Source organism: Symphalangus syndactylus, chromosome 15 (genome assembly GCF_028878055.3).
Source record: "Symphalangus syndactylus isolate Jambi chromosome 15, NHGRI_mSymSyn1-v2.1_pri, whole genome shotgun sequence".
Lineage (NCBI taxonomy): Eukaryota > Metazoa > Chordata > Mammalia > Primates > Hylobatidae > Symphalangus > Symphalangus syndactylus.
Genome location: NC_072437.2, coordinates 101,317,218 through 101,335,605, shown reverse-complemented (window position 1 = coordinate 101,335,605; position 18,388 = coordinate 101,317,218). Strand labels below are relative to the sequence as shown.

Below are 18,388 nucleotides of genomic sequence, written 5' to 3'. Positions count from 1 at the left end.
GGGCGATAGAGTGAGACTCTGTCTCAAAAAAAAAAAAAAAAAAGAAAAAGGAAAAAACAAACAACATTGATTATATGTACAGCATGATTTGCTAGTCATTCAGAGTTTGCCAGATTATATTTTTGAGCACACTATCTTTGCTGGAAGTTTAGTTTTTAATGTGGTGCTATCAAAATGCTTTTTTTAAGAAAAATTTTTTTGAGGGATAATTTGATTTGTATGTATGGTAAATATTAAAATTAAAATGATCCATGAATTAAAAGATTGATCTTATTAAATAGAAGACTCCTCCAAGTTCTTAAAGGCCAGCACATTCAAACTTTCTGAATTAGAAATAGATGCTAATCCTAGAAAGAGTATTAGTCATGAAAGAATACTTCCCTTAGGGATCCATTCAGATGCTCTAAATTATAAAATTCATTAGGAAAGAAGGAGTATGTGCCAGTTGTTCATTTGTATTTACCATCTTTTGCTTGTCTCATAACCCTTGCCCTAAGTATCATTCGGATAAGGATTCTAATGGATGAGATTCTCTAATGGATGAGACCTAGTCTTCTAGATTTAAGAGTCTGTAGCCTAAATGTCATCAGTCTATCAATGACCAGAAAGTTCATGCTGGCTTGTGAATTATAGTAGCAATAAGATGGCAAACTTCACCTTTACACATTTTTTAAGCCCTTCACTGGCTCCATTTCTAATGAGTTATTCAAACGTCTTGTAGTTCTGATTTTTCATATATTGAATTTTCTCAAGATGGGAGTTCATCTATTTTCATAAATATTTACCTATTCAAATAAATATTTTTATAAAGTGTCTCATTAGAGCAAAGAATACATATGGATAAATGTTCCCTCTCCCTGCCTCACTTCAGAATTTTGGGAGTTCCAAAATGCTACTCTGAATCTAAAAATCAGCCTTAATGACTTTAGCTAAAATTTGCCATCAGCTGATTATTAAATTTTGTTTATTTCAGGAAAAAATCCCTAGAATAGGTATGATGTTCTCAATTGTTTTCTTCCTTACTAAATTTGTCTAGTATCAATATTTGATATCAGCTAGTTTACTGTGGTTTACATGTAAATAATCCAAAGTCATGGGAAGGAATCCCAGATTTAATGTCAAAAGACCAGGATTCAAGTCTTGGCTCAGCCATAGATTCCTTATGTTTTTAGCAAAACACTTAACTGAGCCTCATTATCCTCATCAGTGAAACACAGGTAAAATGATTACCTGTGTTTTATAGAGAGCTGTGGGTCAACTATGATGATACATGCGATAGCAATTTTGAACTATAATGATGACAACTTTATTGAGCATTGTTCTAAGTGCTTTGCATGTATTAGCATGTTTAATCCTCATAACAACTTGCTTATTATCCCCATTTAACAGATTAGAACACTAAGGCACAGAACTTGTTAAAAACATGCACAAGACCACACAGCTATGATTTAAACTGCTCTTGCTCCAGAGCTTGTGCTGGTAACCACTGTACCACTTTAGATTACGTTAAAGCACCAAACTGCTGTAAATGTGTTGAGTAAGAATTGTCAAGGGAGTCATTTGTCCGAGGAATGTCATCTGAAACATTTCTGCTCTGTCCTTTTTTCCCTGCAGTCGTTGCGCTGACTGTTGGACTCAACTGTTGTTTTGTCAAGTGTTCAGTTTGCTGTTGTGGCGTTTCCCCCTAGTGTTGGCGTGTTCTCTTTATAGCAGGATCAGTGAAAAGCTGCAGAGGAATTGGATGATAAAGTGGAAAGAACATAAAAGACTTATTCCTTGGGTTCCCAGTGAGAACAAAGATGCTTCCTCATGGACCCCAGGAGTCTTTAGAACCATTTTGGCTCAAAAGAGAAATCTGTCCCATAAGCAGTTTGTTAGAGCAGAATTTTTGACAACCCTGGCAGAGACTGAGGCTTGATAAGCCTCTGAGAATAAGCCACTTTCCTCCACGCTGTCCTATGGAATAATGCTTGGCCATAGTGGGGTGGCACCTGCACTGCTACCATCTTGGCCTGCCTGTGGTGGCATCGGGGTCCATATGTTGCCAACAAGATGTCACCCTAAGATTACTTGTCCCGCCTTTTTAAAAAATAGTTTAACTGAACCCTCACATCAACTCCATAAACAATATGGGAATTCCAATGCCCAGTAAAGAATTTCATATTTTTGGGTTGAGGAAATAGAATTGTTTAAAAAAATGAATTACTTGAGTGCTTTGAGTAAATGGGTAGAGAAGAAGATGGTTTTGTAGATTGCCTTGGGGCAGCCTACAGACGTATCCATGGCATGAAAACTGTTGACGCTGGGATTTTGGACAATGGAACCATGAAAGCTGGAGCCTGCTGTTTAATATCTTACCCAGAGGAGACGGACACCAGAGGGCATAGACCACAAGCCATTCTCACTTGTTTCTACCACCACTCGTTGCTCAGTTGCCTCTCGGGTTTGTGTTAGGCCTAAGCAAAGAATTCATCGAACAGTACTTTTTTTGATGTTTTTAGACTAAGATAAGGAAATAAATGTTTTGGAAATGCTGCACAATCTAGAAAAGATTTTGCAGGAAGCTGCAGTTGGCCAAGATGACCGTTGTAGTTCATAAGCAGCCTATGTGTGAGCAAACCCTTTCTAATGATTTCAACTCCATTCTTTATTCGGGGGCACTGAAGCTTCAGTAAATGGCTGCCCCGGCCTTCCTCCTCTTCCTTGCAACTTTCAGGGTGACTGCTCACCAGGTCATCAGTCCTTTTGCTGGCATGGCTGGCAGTTCAAGGAAGCACTTACCATGCCTTAATTTCAGTGATGCATTTTTTTCTTTTTTTAACTCTGGGCCTTGGTTAAAGACCTCCAGAGAAGAAAAAGGGACATTTTCTAGCTAACAGTTAAAATCATGTCCCCTGAACCCATGTCCAAGGGGAGGATTTGCAGGATCTTAGAGTCTGAGAGTCTCTTCCTCTTGCCCAAGTCCAGGCTCTGGATATTGGAACTCTGCTGTGGGTTATTCACTTAACCTGCCAAGCAGTTACTCCCAGAGGCCATTTGGAGTGTAACTATTTTTTAAGTGCTTAAAATAAGCCTAAAAGTTACCAGATTTGCTACAAAGATACCCTTGCATATCTCCTGACTCCTTTTATGGAAAAGCAAATCTGGCTTTCTTGAGCTGCTAAATCTGTGGTTCTCGAATCCTTCCTTAGAAACATAGAACAGCTACTGCCTAAGTAGGTGACTTATACTATAAAGAACATAGATAGGGCACTTCCCAATGATCCCTTTCCCACTGAAATACAGCAATGACAAACTAGATTGCTCTTTAAGTAGAAAATAAATGCACATCCCTATCTTATCTACTTTTCAACATCAAAGATCTGTACAACATTGCAGCATGCTTTAGTGAAGAGAAAAAAAACCCAGAGATGTTATATTTTTATCTTATAGACATTTCATATAGGCCATGTACTGTATAAAATCTACCACTGCTAGTGAGTGGAGATCGCACCACTGCACTCCAGCCTGGGCGACAGAGTGAGACCCCATCTCAAAAAAAAAAAAAAAAAATCTACCACTGCTAGCATGCTAGAGTGAGCAAACAATTGATTGTTTTCCCAATATGGAAAACATTAGGAATTACTCAGCTGAAGTACGGGTAGCCATAAACTGATTTAGATGGTAAACCATGAGAAAGCATCATAACTGCCATTTTGAGGACATCCCAGTGGCTGTTGATAAATTAATCCATTATTACATCTTCTCTGTATCTTTTTATCATGAATCCTCATTGCCTGTTATAAACATAAAGCTCAAAAGATGCTTGTAAATGAGTCAATAATTGCCGCCATTTATTTTAGGTGTTTAATATAGGAGTTTATTTGATTACAGGAAATGGTAATGATGATTAATAGGAATCTATGAATCAGATATCACAAAATGGTCTTTATTTTCTTCTTTTTGGCTTTTAATATCTAATTCTAATCTGAAGTAAAAATAATTTGGTCGACTTGAGTTTAGAGTGCTTAAGATATGTCTTCCTCTTACAAGTTAAAAAAGTGATACAAATTATTATTACATCTGACCTTGGCTATAGGAGTTGATAAGCATAGAAAATGTGGAAACTAGAGGTTTCCAGATAAAATGTAAGAAATTTAGAATCTGATATGATTTATTTGGAATGGAAAAGGAGGTTTTCTGTAGCTATTAGCAGCAGTGGTATTTTTCCTTTTTTATTAGTAGAACTTTTCTGTGACAGTTCTAATTAACTTCTGCAAGCATATTAAAACTCTTCATTCTTGGTATAAAGATTGTGTACCATTGATTTGCTACACTACCTATGTAGCAAAAGGGAATGTAATACTTTTTAGTTTTGTTTTCAATTGGAGTAAAAAAACAGTTGATACAAGTAATTTAGCTTACACTTTAAAATGTCAAATTAAAATTTTCTACAAAAGCTCAGAGCACATGTTAAACCATCCTCATGATTTATTAGAGCTATGAATTGATGGAAATAGATGATTTCAAAGAAAAAAAGTTTAAGAATCATAATGACACTTCACTTACAGAATTAAAGTGTTCAGAATAGAATGTGCTATTTTAGGTCACATATCTTTGGTCAATATTTAGGACTCATGAGCTACACCTGTCCTTATGTAGCTGTTAGTGCCTCCAAACGGGGAAGATTTAAATCTTTTTTTTTTTTTTTTTCACTTTGAGCTCCTCTGAGGATGTGATCAATTATGGGTACCTGCAGTAATGTATATTTTAATGCTTAGATTCATTTTAGCAAAAGTCAGTTTTCTGTAAATTGCATTCTAGCTCGCCGTAAAATGAATTCTAAGTTCTCTTAGTGTTCCACTGCTGTACTGAAGATAGGTTTTCTAAAGCCCTTCCATAGTGTGCTGAGAGCATTTGGGGGACGTTTACAAGTCTACTGGCTTTGTGATTGCCTTCTGGTGGTGAGTTCTCTTGCTTCTATGACAGCTGGAGCCCTGACCCGGCCTGTGAGCCTTTTCTGTCTGGCAGGAGCATGTTGGGATGATGGAAAGAACTTGGACTTTAAAGTCAGCTGGTCAGTCAGTTATCCCTGCAACAAACAAACAAAAAATTCAGCCGAGCCTGGACTGAGATTTCAGTCGGGAAAATCTAGCTTGTGGTTTTTCATCCAAGCCTGGAAAATTAAGATAGCCTACCCAACTTACTGATTAGTTAAGTTTAAAATTTCTGTATATTGAATTTACTTATAATGAGGAAATTTGCTTATGTATGCTATAAATTAAGCATAGATATGTGCGATAACATGACACAGAGGAAAAACATTAGTTCCATAGAATTATAGACTTGAGTTCAAATATGTCCTCTACTCTGGGTACAGTGAAATTTATCCTCCTATTGGAAATAGTTCACACCCTGATAATCCTCAGTTTCATCATCTGTATATTGTGAATAATAATAATGATAATAATGCCTGCTTTATAAGTTGTCATGAGGACTAAATGAAACAATTCACATGGCAAATTTAGCACTGTGATTGGTACCCAATTGTTGGTAGTTGTTATAATGGAAAAGCTGACACTTAAGTTGTTTTTGGAAAAAACTCATATTTTAAATGTGCCAAAGGGACTCACTATTTTAAATTATTCTTTTATAAGGACTAATCATATTTTCCTTTGTAAATGTGGCTTTTTACATGGAAATGCTTCATGATATAATAAAAAGAGCATGGAATTCGAAATGAGACACTTACTGATATAAAGTCAAATCCTGACTCGAATACTCATTAGTGGTGTGACCTCTGGCAAATCAGTTAAACTCTCTGAATCTCTATTTCCTCTTCTTTAAGATGGCGTAATAATGCATACCTCATAATATTGGGGTGATAATTAATTGACAAAATATGTATATAAAGGCCTTGGCTTGACACATGGTGGGTCCTCTAAAAATATCAGTCCTTCACCCTTCTGTTCTCATATTCCAGGCTTTCTTAAAAATATAAGACCCTTGTAGTTGTATAATACCATGAATGTAGAATTGGTCATTTTGCATCATTTCCATTGTAACTGAACTACTGTACCTGAACTACTAACGACTGTATTTTTATCATCCCATTACTGTCAGTCAGTTGTGAATGCGATGCAGATATTCACTTTCTTCTTCAATGGTACTTTCTCTTTCTTCTTCAATGGTACAGGTCATTCCTTAAAGGCGTCTTTCTACTGGCAATCCATCCCACCGAGAAAGTAATATTACCATTAGTATCATTTGTTGAATACCTTCTCTGTGCCTGGCACTGGACCCATTGCTATATATATTTACATTGATGATTACATTGATAATTGAAGGTAATCTCACTGAACCCCAGCTCTGCAAAGCAAGAACCTACTCATTTCTCAAGATTCAGCTCAAAGGTGGCCTTGTCTATGAAATATTTCCTATCTTCCCCATATAAAATTGACAACTCCCTCTCTTGGAGCCTGTTCACCGTATATTGTATGTAGCCATGCAAATCTTCATTATACTGGTCTATTGTAATGCCTGTCTCCTCCTTTCGATTTTACAGGATGAGGCTAAGAAAGGTGTTCTACTGGCCTTTGAGTCTCCAGAGCTTGACCTGGTAAATGATTGAATGACTAAGTAGCTGGATGATTGACTAGTTTGCTGTGGTCTATCCACTTGGCATTAGCATATGGCTCCGGTATTCAGCAAGGTCCTTACAGGTCATGGCCATATAGGAGCTGCCTTGGTCACCCTGGGCTGTGGTCGTGTGTAGCTGTAAATGATGATGGTGCCCTCTGCAGTGTGGCCACACTCTACATTACCACGCACACTGCACCATGGTGCTTGTTTCTAGCTAGGGCTTCTTCATGAAAGACTCTAGTGTAGAAAAGAAAAAGAACGCATCTGCCAATTTTAGATCATTTTCGCTATTGAAAGCACTTTCATTTTGTGGGGGAACAATAGATATTCTGTTAGAAACATCTCGCAGTCTGAGTCAGGAGAATTGCTTTAGAGCAATTCTTCCTTCCTGACATTGCCTTAGCCATCCAGTGAATAAAGAGCAGAACTGATCAATATGTCCCATGGATTTAAAAATTGGTGGTGGGCCAATAGGAGATGTGCATGAAAAGCATCTGGCCTAATTATTGCAGAGACACAAACCTGCAGTATTCAAGGGTGTTTGTGGTGGCAGAGTATAATATGTTGCACCAGATTTTCCTGATTAGTTTTTAAATCCTTGAAACTAAATTAAATGAAAGAAGTCTGTTTCAGAAATTAAATGGAACTTTAAAAATCCAATTTTAAATAGGAACTATGTTGTAAACAACATGTCTTAGAAACAAAAGGACAGATGGGAGATTTATTTTTTAATTGGTCTTGTCCTTTGTAAGATTAATATATAATCAATGTAAAGAATTTTGACGGAAATAGGAAAATATTAAGATAAATTAAAATTACCCACAGTCGCGTTGAGAAGATGGTCCTTGCTCATATTTCGGTCTTTTTTTCTTTGTCTTTTTTTTTTTTTTTGAGACAGGTGTCTTGTTCTGTCTCCCAGGTTGGAGTGCAGTGGTGCAATCTCAGCTCAGTGCAACCTCTCCACCTCCCAGGTTCAAGTGATTTCTCCTGTCTCAGCCTCCCAAGTAGCTGGGATTACAGGTGCGTGCCACCACACCCAGCTAATTTTTGTATTTTTAGTACAGATGAGGTTTCACCATGTTGGCCAGGCTGGTCTGGAACTCCTAACCTCAAGTGATCTGCCGGCTTCAGCCTCCCAAAGTGCTGGGATTACAGGCGTGAGCCACTGCACCTGGCCGTGTCTTTTTCTTTAAAAACAAACAAACAAAAACAAAAATAACAACAAAAAAACCCTTAGATCCCACTCTGTGTGCAGTTTGGCTCCTTGTTGGCACCTTCACATTAGTGTGCACATTTACGTGGGAAACATATCAAGCCATTCCCTCTCTAACTTTGTTATTTCATTGTCCAGGGACAGATCCCCTGAAGCCACGTTTCCCAGTGTGCTTTCCTCTCTTGTGACTTGTCTGTAGAGCCTCTTTTGTCTGTCTTCTGACTTACGGCTGATAGTAATCATGTTCCGAAGTCCGATCAAGAAGCAAACAGCAACCCAAATGTCCAACAACGATAGACTGGATTAAGAAAATGTGGCACATATACACCATGGAATACTATGCAGCCATAAAAAATGATGAGTTCATGTCCTTTGTAGGGACATTGGTGAAACTGGAAACCATCATTCTCAGTAAACTATCACCAGGACAAAAAACCAAACACTACATGTTCCCACTCATAGGTGGGGATTGAACAATGAGAACTCATGGACACAGGAAGGGGAACGTCACACTCCGGGGACTGTTGTGGGGTTGGGGGAGGGGGGAGGGATAGCATTAGGAGATATACCTAATGCTAAATGACGAGTTAATGGGTGCAGCACACCAACATGGCACATGTATACATATGTAACAAACCTGCACATTGTGCACACGTACCCTAAAACTTAAAGCATAATAATAATAAAATAAAAAAATTAAAAAAAGAAGCAAACAGCATGTAAAGTAGCAATTCTTGAGGTGCTGTTCAGTGTAATCAGTTATTGGAGGTTAAAAGTATCTCAGACTCTATCTGCTCTATCTAGAATCCTCTTAGAAAAAAAGTCACATTTTTCAAAACGTGTCTGATTCCATAAGTCCAGTCTTATTTTGTACTTGCCAGGTAACAGGCTTTTTAGGTCAATGGGAGCACAGTCACCATGATCTTTTATGAGTTCCTCCCTGAGGGAAAAACACAAGGTAGTTCTTTTTCTGTGGATAATCACTTCTGCTTTGCATTAGAACTGTTTGTACACCTGTGTGAGACCAAAATATCTGGGATAAAGAAGATAGTCCTTTGTTGATTTCTGTATTCACGACTACCCTCATTAGATGCTTACAATTTATTAAATGACATTTCTTAGTTTTAACTTGTGGCTCATCCTTTAACAAGTAGATTATAGGGCTAGGAGTGCCCCTACAAGAGATCTTTCTATTCCCTTTTTCTCTACTTGGAAGACCATAAACTAAAGTTGCCTTGGCAGATAGTAACATAAAATTGATTTTTTTATTAAAAAAAAAAATCTTCCAGGAAGAAAATAACTCAAGGTAAGCACTAGCTTAAAAAAAAAAAAAGATTAGACTAGACATTTTACTTCTGATGCTTTTTCAGAGTGAGAGTCTGGGAGCTAGAAACTGCTTACACAACAGAAATAAGTTGTAAAGAGTCGTGTTGTGTGCACAGGTGTAGGCTTCATCAGTGTTCTTAAAAGCCTCACTACCGGACGGGTGCGGTGGCTTATGCCAGTAATTCCAGGATTTTGGGAGGCTGAGGCAGGCGGATCACTTGAGGTCAGGAGTTCAAGACCAGCCTGGCCAACACGGTGAAACCTCATCTCTACTAAAATACAAAAATTAGTTAGGTGTGGTGGTGGGTGCCTGTAATACCAGCCACTCAGGAGGCTGAGGCAGAAGAATCGCTTGAAACTTGAAGGCAGAGGTTGCAGTGAGGCTAGATGGTGCCACTGCACTCCAGCCCAGCCTGGGCGACAGAGTGAGACTCTGTCTCAAAAGAAAAAAAAAAATTAAATAAATAAAAACCTCAGTACCAAGAGTGGTCCCGGGACAGCAGCAGCAAGGCCACCAGGGAGCAGGCAGAGATGCAGACCCTCAGGCCCCACACAGACCTACTGAGTCAGAGTGTGATTTCAACAAGGTTCTCAGGCTGTGTATATTCACATTTAAGTTTCAGAAGTGCTGCTTAGGAGACTGAAGTTTATGAATGGAACATCAGAATTCGAAGCCCTAAAGATGGCGAACCCTGGCTGTTGTTGCATGGTAGATGCATTAAACATTAGTTTTAGCTGATTTCGCAGTTTTATTAGCATCCTCTCAATGCCAATGTTGACATCAGATGGCAAGATATGATTGCCAGCAACAATTTTCTGGAAATCAGCCAGTGCATTAGTGTGAAATGTGTTCTCACCGCAATCTAGCCTCAGTGGGCTGCCTCATGTGGAGGGTGAATGGCTTCCTGTGTGGAGAATAAACGTAGGTTAAAGAGGCAGGAAGGCTGAACAAACGCTGTGGAAACACGGATCCCGAGGAAGAGATTAATGCCACAAAATGCATATATATGCATGCTGTTAGAAGTTGTCTGTATCTCCCCTCAATACGCTGCACAAACTGAATATGATCCCTGTGCTGCTTCCGGGTGTCTTCTGTGGGAATGAATGGAAGTCATTAACTGGTCCTGGGAACCGATTTTAGATCTTCGACTGTTATCAGATGGAGTCCCTACGCATGAGACAATTCCCAACATGGATGATGCCCAGAAAGATGTGGGCTGTTTTTAAGGTGTGCAGGAATGGAGGGGTAACTTTTGAAAATAATTTCTAGCTATAATAATTTCCTAGGCATGCCCACGGATTTAGTGGCCAAGAGTCTTATGTACCGCAGGCTTGACTGTGGAAAACAACAATGGATGGGATAAGCTGGTGTGAAGGAACCACTTAGTAATCATAATTAGAGTGATTTTCTTATAACACGGCCTGGGAGGTTAAGAGACTGAGGCGGTGTCACCTATTTAATTCATCTGGCAGCTGGCAGGGGCTGCCCATCACTTAGGGCAGACAGGGCTTTGCAAACAGCCATACAATGCCCAGCAACTCCATTAACAGGGCCTTTTTTGAATGGGAAGGTCAATTCCATTTCTGAGGTTATAGCTCTAAATTAGGGAAAAAATAATAAACCCTAGAAATAAGTGGGGTCTGTATACAAAGAACCAGTAAAAGATTCGTTTCTGTTGTTGGTTGATACAGTGGCCCTGGGAAGAGTAAAATTACTGACATATTTCCCAGGCCATTTCTGGAATTGGTCTCCTGTAAAAGGAATAGCACAGGCTTATTGTATTTTGTTTCTTGGTAACATCGTCATTTTTGTTTGTTTGTTTATTTGAGACAGGATCTCACTCTGTCACCCAGGCTAGAGTACAGTGGCGTGACCTTGGCTCACTGCAGCCTCCACCTCCCGGGCCCAAGCAATTCTCTGACCACGGCCTCCCAAGTAGCTGGGACTACAGGTGTGCACCACCATGCCTGGCTAATATATATATATATTTTTTTTGTAGAGACAGGGTTTTGCCCTGTTGTCCAGGCTGGCCTCGAACACCTGGACTCAAGCAATCCTCCTGCCTCGGCCTCCCAAAGTGCTGGGATTATAGGTGTGAGCCACCATGCCCTGCCAATTGTTTTCTTATATAGCAAAAATTGCTTTTCTCTTTATTTACATTGTGTGTCAAATTGGTAGACTTAGCCACTGTGTATTGAGAAAAAAATGCATCCATTTATTAAATCCTTGCTGCATTTGGCAACAGTTTATAGGAAAAGGGAGAATTTCTGAAGATCATGCTATGATGCCTCCGGGATACATTCAGTTGGAGAAAATCTAATCTGATGCATTATTATATTGTACAGAGTGCCAATTATTGACAGTGACCATAAAAAACAAAGACCTGTTACAAAGCCTGTTAGGTGAACAGACTATTCACAGAGTTGTCTTTGGTTTTGCCAAATTGGATCAAGAATTTCACCTGGGTTTTATTAAGATAATTATGCTTTAGCTTTTTAACAGAAATGTCTTTCAGTGTTTAAAATGTGCACGTCCTTGTAGACTTGTTAGATCTGGAAACATCGATTCTGCGTGGATTCTGTGCCGGGCATTGGGAATACCTTAGTTTTCTTTCAGTGGGCAGTGGGAAGACTTGGGAGAACTCCTCACAATAGAATCCTAAGAGAAGAGTCCTTTCAGACTCACTGCAAGTTTCATTACTAGAGAAACTTGCATTTTCACATTTGTATGTTCATGGGAGTAGGAGATGATTGATACAGTTAATCTTATTTGAGGATGTCCTTGTACTGTTTGAAAATGTGACTGCCGAAACACTGTGAGTAACATTGCCTTCATACTTTAAATAACTGAGAGATGTGTTTTACTTTATAGTTGAATTAATAACACTTCTAGCACATTAAGAATCCAAATAATGCTGGGCGCGGTGGCTCATGCCTGTAATCCTAGCACTTTGGGAGGCCGAGGCAGGTGGATTGCCTGAGGTCAGGAGTTCGAGACCAGCCTGGCCAACGTGGTGAAACCCCGTCTCTACTAAAAATACAAAAATGAGCCAGGTGTGGTGGCACGCACCTGTGGTCCCAGCTACTCAGGAGGCTGAGGCAGGAGAATCGCTTGAACCTGGGAGGCAGAGGTTGCAGTGAGCCTAGATCGCGCCATTGCACTCCAGCCTGGGCAACAAGAGCGAAACTCTGTCTCAAAAAAAAAAAAAAAAAAAAAAAAAATCCAAATAATATTAAAAGCCTACTTTTGTGTACCAGCCTGCTAGTAAACAGATTTCCATTAAAATTAGTCCCTGTACTCTAAGCTTGTGGCATATTTTAGAAGCCCTTAAAATAAATACTAAATGTCCTAGCCCTCAGTTTTATAAGACTGCACTTTCCCATTAAGATGTATTGGGAATCAGGTGTGTAAAGTTCCCATTCATTTTCTACCATCAGTTAACATGAGAGGGAAGTTACTTTCAAAATTTTACAAGATTATCAAAATGCATGAGAACTTGACTTTGGAGAAGTTTACACCCACATACCTACATTTTGGGGCACAAGAGAACTAGAGGAAGAACCAGAGGAAATGTGAATCTATTTTGAGGATTGGCAACTGTGTTTTCTAGGTCTTAAAATTACTTTTTTTTTTGAAGAGAAAAATGAAGCTTCATGCTATGTATTTAAATAATTGCAAATCTCTCTCTCTCAGTGCTTCTCTCACCTGGAAGGACCAGTGTGAATGATCCCACTGTAAATGGATTCTGTTCATGTGACTTTTCCTTTGTCCTATTTGCCTTATGATTTGGTTTGACATCAGCTGAAGAAAGTGTGTCAGATCAGTTCTGGGATACCGCACCAGCTCTGTGCCAGAAAATGAGTGATAACACCTTGTGTAATGAATCAAAAGTTGGAAGGCATTTTCTGTTACAACAGCTGGAAACATTTTCTCCAGTTTACATGAAGATTGCTGAGTAACTGGCATTCCAGGAAGGTAAAGGACTGAATCTGTCCCTGGGGGTGAGGCTTTGTAGAAAAGAATAAAATCATCTTGTATGTTGAACCCAGCCCAGGGATAATATCAATAAATGTAGGATAGCAGCTAGTGTTTCTTGAATGTTTACCATATGCCAGGCACTAACTAAAAAAAAATTTCTGTTTTTTACCCCATTAACAGTATTATGGGAGTAGATACTATTGTTATCTCCATTTCACAGATGCAGAATCGGGGGAAAGTAACTGGCCCAAGTGATTAGTACCTGGTCAAGGCAGATTGACATTCTTAACCACAGTGTCATATCTGACATTATATAGTGTTTTCCAAATACTTTAAGTATATAAAATTCAGGTGCATCTTTTTTTTTTGGTAAGAATGCTCACAATTTATTGCTAAGCTTTATTGGTGTGCCTGCTGGAGTTTAAAAATACTTTTCTTCTGAAATTATCAAATTCCTGTGATCTGTGTCTTTAAACACATTAAGATTAACATACTACCCTGTTAAAAGGGTTAGACTGACTTGCCAAAAGACAGTAAATGTTGAGAAAGCTACTGAGATGCCTTCTTTCAGTTTCTTCTAAGTGTTTCTTGCTATTTTGATTCCTATTTGGATTGTTAATGATTATGAAAATAATCCATTTAGAGTAATTTTAAAAGCTTAAGAATCTTACTTTAGATTATTATACAAATTTATATTCCCAATAGTGGAAAAAGAACATTTTTAATGTAACTAACACATCACAGAGATATACAGTACAACTATTTTATGGAGTGTGAATATTGCAAAATTTAAAAACATGTCAACTTTAAAATAAAAAATGATTACAGCTTTATTAAGCTGTAATTTTCATACTATAAAAAGCACCCATTTTAAGTATATAATCTAATGGTTTTAATAAATCCATAGAGTCATGCAACCATCACCACATTCCAGTGTTAGATACTTTGACCAAGAAAGTTCCTTCATCCGCATTTGCAGTCAATCTGGGCTCCCACCCCTAGCCCAGCAGCCACTGATCTGCTTATTAGTCACATCAGCTGTTAAATGTTGACCTCATTTTTCTATCTGCTTTTATAGAAAAGTCTCTTTTCTACCTTCTAAGTCATTTGTGTAATTATGGATTCACTAAGTTCATCACCTTTAACCTGTAACTGTAGCCTCCATCCTCTCCAGCGGTTTGACTAGCTCTGGGTTTTATTGAGGTTTTATAAGTAACTTATTACAGAGGTTATGTAGCCAATTTCAGCACCGTGAGCCACTTATTATCTTTGCACTCTTTGCACATATGGTATTTCTGAGCTCACTCCAGACTTAGGTATCCAGGAGAAGAAACCTTTCATGTTCATGGCAGGATGGAATAATTGTTGTCTTCTAAGCCCTAGGGATGCTTCCTTGGGGCCTATTCTTCTCTCCTACCTTCTTGGGGCCCCATTTGGTGACATTTGCTTTGTTACAGTCCAAAATACCATTTATAAGCTGATTAGGTTTCACATAATATTAACATATTTCAAGCTGTGTATATCTTTTTGCATTTCATAGTTAAAATATGGCTTCCATGTGCTTTGTCTGTTCCTTGGATGAGATCCAATTATTTCATAATCTCTCTCATTCCCTCTTCATGGTAGGTTTCCCACTTTTCCTTTCATCACTTTGCTATTCAAGATCTTTGAGGACTTTTAAAAAATTACCTATTTCTTTCTTCTCAAGGCAAGAGACTTAATTGTGCATTTTAATATCCTGCCGTACAGTAAAGCTGCACCTGGGGGATTATGTTCACTGAACCGTCATTGAAAATGCCTTTGTACTTCAGTGTTAAGATGCTGCTGGCTTTTGGATTCCAGAAAAGCTTGTGTATTCAGTGTATGCTAATCTTCTTTTTCTTGCTCAAGACCATCTCTAAACCAAAAACAAGGACTGGTCTCCCCTGTGAAGCCTCTTACAAGATGGGAAAGAAAAGCTTGTCTCTGGCAGAGATTCAAAGGCCTTGGGCTTATGTCTAGGCACAGTTCTGAGGCTAGTGAGGAACTGAGATTGCTTCCCAGATTTTTTTCCCTTTCTAACCTCCTTCTTGGTAATCTGTCTCTCCAAAGAACCAAAGGGGTTTTGGTGGTGGTTAGCTACATTAAAGAAAATTACATACAGAAAACCCTTTCAAAACTAATTGAACTGGTTTATAGTTTTTAACCCTCTTTTTGGGGGGCTTTATTATATAGGTCTTATTATTAAATTGAAATTAAATAAAATAGTGATTTACTTTGTTTATTATATGGTTTACTGTAATTTCCTTTAGCTAAAGCTGACAACAGAAAATAATATTAATGAAATGGAAAAGTTCTATTAATTCCAGGAATTTAAGACAAAATCCTCTATCTTTTACTTAGTTTTTCTTATTTTATCTACAACAATTGCCCTTGAATTTTGGGGATTGCATTCCCCTTTGAGAATCTTATGACTGCTATGGCCATATCCTCAAGAAAGTTACGCTTCTCAGATGAGGTAGCATTTAATTTTTCTATTATGTTTCTCAGCAATGTTCAGTCTTTGACTCTCATATTTCGGGGGAAGGGGTGGCGGAATTTACATGTCCATGATATTTACTTATCCAGTGACATAAATCAAGTCTTGTTTTAGATCATCTTTAATTTTCTTGCATTAAGTAGTGCTTTTTTGGAAACATTTGGGAGTTTGAGCCCAGAAAGGTATGAGAGGGCTGGGCGCAGTGGCTCACACCTGGACTCCCAGCACTTTGGGAAGTTGAGGCGGGCAGATTGCCTGAGCTCAGGAGCTCGAGACCAGCCTGACCACCACAGTGAAACCCGTCTTTACTAAAAATGCAAAAAATTAGCTGGATATGGTGACACATGCCTATCGTCCCAGCTACTCAGGAGGCTGAGACATGAGAATCACTTGAACCTGGGAGGCGGAAGTTGCAGTGAGCCCAGATCACATCACTGTACTCTAGCCTGGGCGACAGAGTGAGACTCTGTCTCAAAAAAGAGAGAGAGAGAGAGAGAGAGAGATATCAGAGAATACATTCTGCCACTGACTGATTATCAAAAGAAATTTCTGGTTCTTGACAAAACATTTCCTGTTCATAGAGAAATTGTTCAGTTCAACTGGGCATGGGTTTGCTTTCTGTCACTTGCTGGAAATTCTTTACTGGAACAAAAAGTCTAGTGCTTCTGCACAAGGGAAGACATAGACATGTGGTCCTTCCTCACACCTGCTTCCTCACTCCTGCTTCCTTTTTGCTCCTCATTTTTCCTTTCCATCTTAACTTTTCCCCATCACTTGGGCCTTTAGTAAGTGTGAGATAATTTCACTTTTCTTCTCGTGTGATTATTTCACTTACAGGAAATCATATTCCTGGCCCGAAATTGTTTCTTCTTTCACAGCAGATGCTCTCCAGGGCTCTTCATCATTTTGTCCTGAGCAATACATTTTCAAAATGTAAAGTGCTTCCTGGATGATAGCTCTGGGGCCACTAGGGGGTTTAGGAATGTGGTGCAGTAACAACATTTGTCTTAATACCCTTTAAATCTATAAGTAAAGTATAATTATTGCTTAGAAACTTTTTCCTTAAAAAGGAATTGATTTTACAGCCACAGGGTGTATAGCAGCTACCCATGACTGGCAGTTAGTGGGGATCAAGTAAGAGTCCGCATTTCTGAGTTGGTTTAATAATGCAACAGAACACCAACAGCTGATAGCCCCTGGTTTTGACCATTAAATTGCTTTAAATTGGTTTTACTTTATCTATTGTTAATTTTGCATTCATAACCATTGGTTAAATATAGGAGGTAAACAAGGAGCAGAATATAAATGATGATAATGGCAGTTTTTATAAAGCACGTTAAGGAGTTTCTAGCATTTAAGAAAATAATAATAAAAAGAAAATACAATGATAATTGAATCCAATGTAGCTTTTATTTACTGAGATTAAAACTCTCTGACTGTGACTAAACCAGATGATTTGTGGAGGGGTGCAAAATTTATATCAGGTCAAAAAAGGCAGATTTTTAAAAAATGCTATAACATATTTTAATTTGTCTATATTTTAATATAGACTTGACTGTAATGCCAAATAAGGTCTAGTCATTAAAAAAATTTTTGGCTGGGTGCCTGTAGTGCCAGCTACTAAGGAGGATGAGGCAGGAGGATCACTGGAGTCCAGGAGTTTGATACCATACTGGACAATATAGTGAGACCCCATCTCAAAATAATAATAATAACTTTTGTGCTTAAATCATATATTTGCCATATAAATTAAAATTACCTGAAAATATGTAACACAGGTTGATTGGGAAGAACAAACTTTATCTTTATACTCCATAAATACTATCTAAGCTCCATTAATGTATTTCTAATTTTAAATATTTTATTTTAAATAATTATCGCTAAAAAATGTCAAAATTATTCTAAAATTCCTTAGGGTATTTGAGAGGCTAAATAGTTCTATGAAGGAATTCCTGAAAGGAAAAAAAAGGATTGGAAACATAGGGACATGGATTGTAGTCAGGTGATTGAATGATAATGTGCTGGCAATGACTTTGGGGAATATCCAGGTCCTCAGGGGTCTCTAGCATGGTAGTTTGCTTTGACCAGGTGCTTGGTAAATGTTTGTTCGTTAAAGGAATTTATGTATATAATATATGGTACTTTAATCACATGGTGCTGTTTTCATTTAAAAACGTAGAAGTCATAGTCTACTATATGGAAACTTAAGTAGGTGATTTGTAGCCACCATGGGAGCCCTTGGCTGGGAGATTCATTGTGGCAAATATCCTTTCACAGATCCAAGACCTAGTAGTACTGAATGAAGTGATGGTTTTACCCACATGATGACTTCTGTCAATCAAAATGAAAACTCTACCCACTTTGTTATTCCTACCGACTTCTTAAATAATTTGCCAATCTGTTGCGAATATGGTACACTGCCAATTTTCAAAGTTAGCTATGTGAGCAGTCCTTCCTCCAATTACAGGACCAGTTACATAATGCAGGTTTGATGTAGAAGTAAGGATTTCAAGAACGGTCTGATGCTTGGCATAGAAGTAAGGATTTCAAGCTGCAGTCTGTTAATAGTTTTGAAGCATTGTTATTGTTTTTATCTCTTATTCGGGAAGGCCTAATTATCAATGATGTTAACAATACTTTCCTCTCCAAAGCCACTTTTTTCTTTTTTTTGACTTGTCTTATTTTCAAGCTTTTAAAATTCAGTTTATACCTATTTTGTGCGGCCTGGGCT

General features: G+C 38.3%; 1 protein-coding gene across 2 annotated transcripts in view; it reads left to right on the top strand.

Annotated features, from left to right (window-relative positions):
• DCLK1 (doublecortin like kinase 1) overlaps positions 1–18,388 on the top strand; it is a 346,715-nt gene that overhangs the window by 15,250 nt on the left and 313,077 nt on the right. The gene's annotated exons all lie outside the window — the stretch shown is intronic.